Raw genomic sequence first — 9,890 nt, 5'->3', positions numbered from 1 at the left:
GGCCCTGGGGCCCACTTCATAGGCAGCTGCCTTCTCTTCCAGGGAATGCCAGTCAATCTTCCCTGAGCTGAGTCCACATCCAGTAAGATCATTTTGTCTACGGGCTGGATGGGATTCATCAAGCCCCGTGATTGCAAGATTAGGACTTTTGGCATGCTGGTAAGCAGCAGTGTTAGGTAAAGCCCAGGCACATTGGCTAGGGGTTATGGATTGGGACAGCAATTAAGTATGAAATACTCCTTCCCATTTTCTTTTTATCATCGGTGCCTGGGCCATGGGCCACCATGGATATGCACCTCAATACCTTTGGGGGTCAGGAGAGCATACACAACAGTAGCAAGGGAAGCAGCAGTATAGAGAGAAGCAAGAATGCTACCCTTGCCTGAATAACAATGACTATTAGGCAACTAATAGTCAACTTAATTCTCCCCAGGGTGATGGTCTCCTTCCTTTCCACGAACCTCACAAAGAAGTGTCCCTGGGCCCATCCTGGCAGTGCACAATCATGAACAAGGTATGTTATGGCTGCCCAAGCAGCTAGTGACAGTAACCAGGCTAGATACTGTGACGACAGAGCTATAGCCTCACTGCTGGTAACTGTGACTCAAGTGCCAACTGGTCAAGATGCTGTGTGTGCTGCCTTCACAGGCAGGAGCCTCAGAGACCACCTGCCAAACACGGGCCCAAACCAACAGCCTACCATGATGGGATATAGTCAATTAGCAACCCATTCTTATCTTGAGGATTAGAGCATTCAGAGTAGGAATAGAGGATAATACCTAGCAAAGACAACACATTGCCTTGCAAGCCAAAGCACAAGTCCACTGGCAATTGGCAGTTCTGTCCCAGACAGTATTTGCCATATCACGGAACCAGTTAATTAGCCGTGAACAGTTAATTAAAGCTGACCCAGTGTCCTTGGTCATGGTTGGTCCATCCTGTTCATGACGCCAATTGTGTTGATCACCTCCTCTTCACCCCATTGTTGAGGGAGGGATACTGCCCTAGGGTTATGGGGATGACCAAACACACAACACCCAACACCGGACAGTTGAAATAGACAGCAGTTTATTCGTCACATATATTTACAGCCTGAAGGAGGACACTGCATGTCACACAGAGCCACAAGCGGTTTGTGCTTGGGAACAGAGTGAACAACCAGGGGTGTGGGAGGCAGGCTTTGTAGTTTCAAGAGGATGGGATATTCCCTGACGGTCCAGTGGTTAAGACTCGGTGCTTTCACTGCAGAGGGCACGGGTTCAATCCCTAGTCAGGGAACTAAGATCCTGAATGGCACAGCCAAAAAAAAAAAAAAAAAAGAAAAGAGGATGGAGTAACCCCTGGTTCCTGTGAGAGGATGTGACTGGTTTGTTTAAATAATTCTCTGGGCTGGCAGGGAACTGAAGCCCACTACTCAGGGATAAGCAGGAACTATGCCTAGTCTCCATAATGAAGACGGTTGTTTGGCTAGAGGACCTTATCTGTGGAAGGAGAATGGGGAGGGGAATTTGCAGTTAGGTCATTTGAGGCACTCTCAATTTTACCATATGTCAAGGCAACACATAATATTAATTTTAGGCCATATACCACATTCCTTTTCCTCCCTTTCTGATTTAATACTTATTTATTTAGTTATTTATTTGGCTTCATTGGGTCTTAGTTGAGGCACGTGGGGTCTTTACTTGCATCATGTGAACTCTTAGTTGAGGCATGTGGGATCTAGTTCCCTGACCAGGGATTGAACCCGGACCCCCTGCATTTGGAGCACGGAGTCTTAGCCACTGGACCACCAGGGAAGTATCCCCCCTGCCCCCCACCTTTCTGATTTAAAAGACAACTGTGTAAAGTAATCACAACAAACCTGTGTTGATGACATACAATGTATAAAGATGTAATTTGTAAGACAATAACAGCATAAAGGAGTGGGGAGAGAATGGAGCATTCTTGGAGCAAAGTTCTTAAAAAATATTGAAATTAAGTTGGTATTAATTTAAGTTGGTTTTTATAAACTAATATACTAATTGCAATCCCCAAAAGCCACTAAGAAAATAACTGAAGATATAAAAGAAACAAGGGGGACTTCCCTGGTGGCACAGTGGTTAAGAATCCGCCTGCCAATGCAGGGGACACGGGTTCGAGCCCTGGTCTGGGAAGATCCCACATGCCGTGGAGCAACTAAGCCCATGTGCCACAACTACTGAGCCTGCATTCTAGAGCTCGTGAGCCGCAACTACCGAAGCCCACGCGCCTAGAGCCCATGCTCCGCAACAAGAGAAGCCACCGCGATGAGAAGCCCACGCACCGCAACGAAGAGTAACCCCCGCTCTCTGCAACTAGAGAAAGCCTGCACGCAACAACAAAGACCCAACGCAGCCAAAAATAAATAAATAAATAAACAATAAATTAATTTTTAAAAAACCCAAGGTAATCAAAATGGTAGGCTAGAAAATAATCCACTTAACTCAAAAGAAAGCAGTAATGGAGGAACTGATGGACAAAAAAGATGTGAAATATGGAAAACAAATAGCAAAATAGCAGACATAAATCCTACCTTTTTGCTAATTACATTAAATTCAAATAGATTAAACACTACAATCAAAAGGCAGAGGAGATTGGAAGAATGGATAAAAAAGCATGATCCAATTATATGCTGTCTACCAGAGACATGCTTTGAATTCAAAGACACAATTAAATTGAAATTAAAAGGATGAAAAAAGACATATCATGAAAACAGTAACCAAAAGAGAGTTGATATACTAATGTCAAACAAAATAAACTTTAAGACAAAAATTATTACTAGAGACAAGGGAGAACATTTTATAATGATAATAGGGTCACTAATTCAGGAAGATATAACAATTGTAAATATATACATACCAAAAAACACCCCCTCCCCCAGATACATGAAGGAAAACCCGACAGAATTACAGGGAGAAATAGACAATTCAGCAGTTATAGTTGGGGACATTACTACTGACCTTAGAGAAATTTTTTTAAAGGCATACTATGAACAATTGTATGCCAAGAAATTAGATAACATAGATGAAATGGACAAATTTCTAGAAAGACACAAGTTATCAAAACTGATTCAAGGAGAAATAGAAAGTCTGAATAGACCAATACAAGTAAAATGATCGAATCAGCAATCAAAAATTCCTACATACACACACATACACAAAAAGCCCGGGGGCTTCCCTGGTGGCGCAGTGGTTGAGAATCTGCCTGCTAATGCAGGGGACACGGGTTCGAGCCCTGGTCTGGGAAGATCCCACATGCCGCGGAGCAACTGGGCCCGTGAGCCACAACTACTGAGCCTGCGCGTCTGGAGCCTGTGCTCTGCAACAAGAGAGGCCGCGATGGTGAGAGGCCCGCGCACCGCGATGAAGCGTGGCCCCCGCTTGACACAACTAGAGAAAGCCCTCGCACAGAAACGAAGACCCAACACAGCCATAAATAAATAAAAATAAAAAAAAAAAAAAAAAAAAAAAGCCCGGACCAGATAGCTTCACTGCCAAATTCTACCACGGAAGAATTAACACCAATCCTTTTGCTCAAGCCAAAAACCTAGAAATCTTCCTTGACTCTTCCCTTTTCACCACCCCTCCCCCATGTATCCCAAGTGCTTAACACAGCACTTAGCACAGAGTAGGCATGTATTCATTTATTCAATGAATATTGTGTTCTTACCATATTCCAGGTACTGTTCTAGGCATTAGACCTACAACAGTGAGCAAAACAAGCCCCTGACCTCATGGGACTTACATCTTAGAGAATGAATGAGTGAATGAGTAAATCTTTTAATACTTAAATCAGGCACCACTTCTCCCCTCCCTTCTCAGTCCTCTGAATCCAGGATAAATCTCCTTTACCATTGCATTAAGTTTTTTGTGTTGAAATTATTATTTTTATTTGTTTATTTTCTTTACAAATCTCTCTCCCCCCCCACTTAGCTGTGAACTCCTTGAGGGAATTCCCTGGCTGTCCAGTGGTTAGGACTCCATGTTTTCACTGCCAAGGGCCCGGGTTCAGGGTTCAGTCCCTGGCGGGGGAACTAAGATCCCACAAGCTGCACCATGTGGCCAAAAAAAACCCCAAAAACCAAACAAAAAAAACCTGTGAACTCCTTGAGAGCAGGATTTTATTTATTTATTGAATCTTGTTTATTTCTAGGACCTGGTACATAGCAAGTGCTCAATAATGGTTTGTCCTATACTATTCAAGGTGTTTTCTAACTTTAAAGACAATCTCTACTCTCTCTGGTTCAATTCCGCCTCTAGCCCCTCCCACACGGCTGCACAACTTGCTGTGGCCAGGAACACTGGTCAGTTCTTTGTTTTTCCTGGCTTTCAGGTCCATTTCATACATAGGACCCTGGGGCGGTGCCTCAAGCAGAGCCTGGGAGTCTTGAAGTACTCCCAACTGCCCAGGAAAAGAGCTCGCTCAGCCCTCTGCGTTTAGAAAGGGTTCTTATAGCCCAATCCACTTTGATCCTTTTAGTCCTGAAAGGCTACCATTTCCACTGTAAACTGGGGCCTTAATAATTCCAAACACTTCCCTCATCCTGGGTCAGGTCCCTGTGGTGATTCTGGGGTACACCCTGGAGGAGTTAAGTGGAAGTTTTTCAAACTGGGGAAACAAAGAGCGGCAAGGTGTGACTAGCTCATTCAACCTGGCTCTACTACTGGGAAATCATCTCAAACCACAGATCCTGGTGAAAAAGCCCCAGCACAGTCAGCTCGGGTATAAGGCACAGCATGGCATTTGAGTGGCAGGACATGGCAGTCACCTAGGTATCTGCTGCATTTCCTACCTGTTAAGGAGTATAATACGGACTACAGAATTTCTGTGAGTCCGTATAACAACCTCTGTGCTTCTGATGGGAAAATAGGCCAAGAAGGGTTAATTAGACCAAGGGACTCCAGTCATTTTGTGAGGAGAGACCGTTTTTCATTTCACTTAAGCCTTGAGAACACCTGTGTGGGGAGGGAAGGGACGTATGCTTGTGTGTCTGTGTGAGTGTGCTGGAGGAAGCTGGTGGGGGAAGCACCAAGAATGATGGATCTGAGGGGCCTCAGTGAATGGATAATAATGATAGGAGGGGGTTAACGGAGCTGACAGGGAAGACCCTGGGGGCAGGAAGGTGGCGGACAGTAAAGGTCCTTGGAGTGGGAGGAGCTGACAATCTGACAGCGACGACCCTACACAGAGCCATAGAAGGGCCGCTGCTGTTTGCAGCATTTCCTTACTAGTTGATCCAGTGTCCTAGTTGGGCCCCCCTGGGCTGGACTAATAATGTACGTGCCCCACTACAATGCCAACACATCAAACAAGCCACCATTAGAACAGGATCATTTTCCTCCAGGCAGCTGCTTGCTGCAATCATTCTGCTGATTAAATTTCATTCTGGAAAGTACTGCACAGACATTAATCAGGTGTCACAGCCACTCCATCCTATAGAGCCAAAGCCTCTCTGACCTTTAAAAATATACCAAACAGTTGCTAGAACACATCTCCCCAGGGAGAGTAGGTCCTCAGGCCAGCCCACAGAAATCTATGCTGTTCTTGCCCCCTTCCAACCGATCTTCCTCTCCCCCGGAGATAGAAAAGGGAAACAAAGACCTTTCTGACATTTTTGCCTGGGGGACTCTGGTCAGCCTTACATCTTGGTGGTGCCAGCAACCCCCTACATACGTGGATTTGAAGGTCTGGAAGGGTTTCCCCAACTCAAAATAGCTTCCCCACTGGCCTGCTCCACTGCCTGACATTTTCACTGTAATAAGCACTCCTCCCAGTTAAAACACTGTAGTCTCCAGAAATCCCCTGTTTAAACAAAATAAAATCAAACTGGTTTATTTGGAAGAGAGAATCCATAAATAATAACGGCACCTTACAATCACAAAACACTATTCCTTGCTTTCAATGGACCTTCCCCTATGCTACCTCATTTCATCTCTACATCAACCCTGTGAAGAAGATATTATTACTATCCCCATCTTGCAGATGTCAAAATGGAGGCTCAGAGAGATTAACTGATTTGATCAAAGTCCAAGGGGTAGAAAATGGTCTCCTGATGCCAAACCTTAAGCGCTGTCTGTCATGCTAACACAAATGAATACTGGCAACTGAGAGTTCTAAAAAGAGATGTGTTTGATGGTGGTGCAGGCAATGGCTGAGGTCACCTCCAAGTAGGGCGACCCTTTCCAGAGAAAGGGCCTGCGAACAGCCAGAAGGTTAGTGGAGACAGTGAGCACCTGGGTGTAGGGGAGGGAGGTGGGGAGGCGAGAGGGGTGGAAAGCAGCCGGGTCTCCCTCATTTCAGATGTTACTATTAGTGCTCCCCTATTTCTTTCCCCCAGGCCAGTAGGTGGCAAATGAAGTACCTTATCTCTAGTTGGATCTTCCTGCCAGAAGTGGTGGAGAGATGCTGGATGGAAGTGGAGGAGGGAAGGTCACGTATTTGTGTCCCCCTGGGTTGGGCTGCCCCTGCTGATGTGTACCAGCAGTCTCTGGCCGCCCCACCCTCTACAGGCAGTACCCGTTCAAGTCCAGGGCATTAATATGAAGATAGAGCATTATAACACTGTGTCAGTAATGTAAGACAGTGCCCTGTCCTTAAAGCATAATGTCGTTTAAAATGCAGTGTGTAGTAGGCTGCGACTTAATTGGAAAGGATGCCTTGGACCATTCGGGATGCTACAGAACATTTGGCATGGCCATTAAAAACTGTTCTCCAGAGCCCAGGAAACTAATTGCAAATGCTTAGGTAATGCACAGCTGATGGAAAGAAGATTTCCCCTTAAGATGATTCCATGGTATATGTACAGGGATGTTTATTGCACTATTGCTTGTAACTATGAAAAACTGAAACTAAATTAAATGTCCAACCATGCAGAGTTGGCTAAATAAGTCTGAAACATTCCCACGACAGAATGCTATGCAGTTGCTAAAAAAATGAGGTAAACCTATATATACTGATATGGAAACATGCCCATGAAATAATATTGGGTTTTTTTAAAAGTAAGTTGCAGAATAATATTTATAGTTTGGTTCCATTTTTGTTCACTACCTATGTGTGTAGGTCTCTGTGTGTGTATATGCATATACTTATTATATATGCATAGCAAAAGTGGAAAAGTCTAGGAAAATACACACCAGACTTTTAATAGAGGTTACCTCTGAAGAGTGAGATTGGGGAGGGAAAGAATTTCACTTTTTAATTTATACACTTCTGTACTGTTTGAAATTTAGGTACATATCTCACGTTGGCTGTTTGTTAAAGGAAGGCAGACTTTATTGAGCAACTGCTTCCTCGTTATAGCAGGATCTGGGTTCCTAGCAGAGCTGAGAGGAAGGCATGGAGTTAGGGGCATTTCACCTTCAACAGAACTTCCTACAGGACCATCTGAACTGCTGTGCTGTATTTCTTTTAAACAGCAAGACACTAAAATACAACCTTACTAACGATATCCTAATAAACAAAGCTGCTCATTTTATCCCTCTCTATATTCTATCTTTCCCTCAAATTCCAACCACCCCACCCTACCCCAGGCAGAGTTCCTTTTATCTTCCCAGGCAGGTCAGTTTCCCAGAAAGCTGTTCCTTTCAGGCAATCCACAGAGTAGACAGCCCCCTACCGGTGTAATTTCAGGGGCATAGAAAGAGCTGGACCAGAAAAAGTACTTGCCACCTGCCAGCATCAACAAGCTTTAATCACACAATGAAAGAGAAGTACAGATTCCCTTTAGTGAGGTGACACCTTGCCTGAAACTTGCACTCAGGCAAGGAAGACTGAAAGCAGAGCCGCGCGTTTGTGTGTGTGTGTGTGTGTGTGTGTGTGTACTTGTGTGTGTGTGTGTGTGAGAGAGAGAGAGAGAGAAGAACCAGAGTAAGTGAGCCCTGAGTGGCCCCAAGCACACACCGCAGGGAGGACAGAGTACAATTATGAAACATTCACCTGTTTGTTTAATTTGTTTATAAAATAGAATTTGGAGGGTTTGGGGGGCTAATGTGAATAATAATACATTCTCATTGAATATATTTGAAAGGTACAGAAAAGTATAAAGAAGAAGGTAGTCGCCTGTATTTCCACCTCCCAGAGGTAACTACAGTGAATGTTTATGACTTTCCTTCTAGGCATTTTTCTGTCCATGTATATGCAATTTGAAACAAAATCAGGATCAAACTATACATGCAGTTCTTAACGTATGTATTCGCTCATTATTATGGATATTTCTATGTCCTTAACATTTGAAAACCCAATTTTAATAGCTATATAATATGTGCATCATATGGCTGTGGTATCATCTGGTTAATCATTCCCCTAAATTTGGGCATTTCAGGGGTTTTTTACCCCAATTTTTCTCCTTATTATAAATAACATTGCCATGGTCATCCTTGCACATAAATCTTAGTCCAGATTTCTCTTTCCTTAGTACAGGTTCCCAGAAGTGGAATTACTGGGTCACAGAGTGTAAACATTTTTAAAGGCTCTGTGGAGCAGTTTGAACTGGGAGCAAATCTATTGCTTCCCAGAAACTACTGAACACAGAAATCCTCTCCAGTCAAACCTGAAAAAAGCAGTTGGACATACACGCCCCTGCCCACGACAATGCCACATCTAATTAGGTGTTTAATGAAAGTTATTTGATGGGGATAAAGGAAAAGGATGTACTGAGCTCTGTAATTAATTAGAGGAAAGAAACAAGGCAGTTACAGCTTCACTGAATCCTATTCGACGATCCCCACCAACCACCATCTCTGGCAGGTAAACCAGGGCATCCAAACGGTGAAACCCACCAAATGATCCCCCAACCCATTCCTGTGGGTTTGAGGCCACTCAACATCATCTCCTGCCCTTTTTTCCTGATTGTAAAGCAGTACATATGGTGAATTTTTCTGTATGGAGTTTTTCCTTCAATAAATAGTTTACAGTGTAAAATATGTTAATTTTGTTTACTCACTGATCTCGCTCTAACCTTAACATTTTGTGATTATTAACCTGTCACATTTATTCTAAAATTCAAAAAAGCATAATCTAGCCTTTTTGAATATCAAGATTTCCCTAGTGTATTCATTGCTGCATGCATTATTGTTCTCTCTTTTATGCCTTCAAATTAGGAAAATGTGAAATTCTGTGGGGAAAAAAACACTGATTTTAAAAAGAAACTACCTTCTTTCTGTAGGAAGAAACAGGTTGTTTGTTCTTCAGAACTTTCCTATCAAGAACTTACTAGAAGTATGTATACCTGTATCATTTTTTATGCTTTTGGTAATGTTTCCAAACCACGTACTTTGAAATCACAATCATTTCTTTATATTCATTTTCATATAATTCTCTTGATACTCTTCATCACACATTAGTGATCAGAAGCGAGATGTAACTTCCATTTCCTGCCCATAAGAGCTAAGTAGGTATTGTAATATAAGTTGAAGGGGGTTTTATTGTGCAAGGATGAACTACTGTTGGGTTTGACTGAAGATGAACTTTGATGTGGCATATTGGAACGCTACTAAATGCAACTTACAATGCCTAACAAAAAATATATTATTTTATTATTGAGAAAATTTACTTTTTAAAAGGAGTATTTAACTCTCAAAACAAACAAAAGGAAAAGTATACATGGAGAACAAAATCAGGAAAGATGCACTCCAATCCGTAAATTGTTGTTATCTCTGGGGAGTAGAATTGTGGGGAGAGGGTAATTTGCTGCATCATGCATCTCTGCAGTTTGGAGAATATTTACAGTGTCATGTTTTATTTCAGTAAGCAGAAAAAAGCAATGGATAAAAAGTGCCATATATTCAACAAGTATTTAAGTCCCTACTATGTACCAGGCGTAACTAAGTGATCACTATAGAAATTTTGAAAGCTGCATAAAAAAGAAGACTTTG

This window comes from Balaenoptera musculus, chromosome X (assembly GCF_009873245.2).
Source record: "Balaenoptera musculus isolate JJ_BM4_2016_0621 chromosome X, mBalMus1.pri.v3, whole genome shotgun sequence".
Classification (NCBI taxonomy): Eukaryota; Metazoa; Chordata; class Mammalia; order Artiodactyla; family Balaenopteridae; genus Balaenoptera; species Balaenoptera musculus.
The sequence above is the reverse complement of the archived record's forward strand: the minus strand, read 5'-3'. Positions refer to the sequence as shown.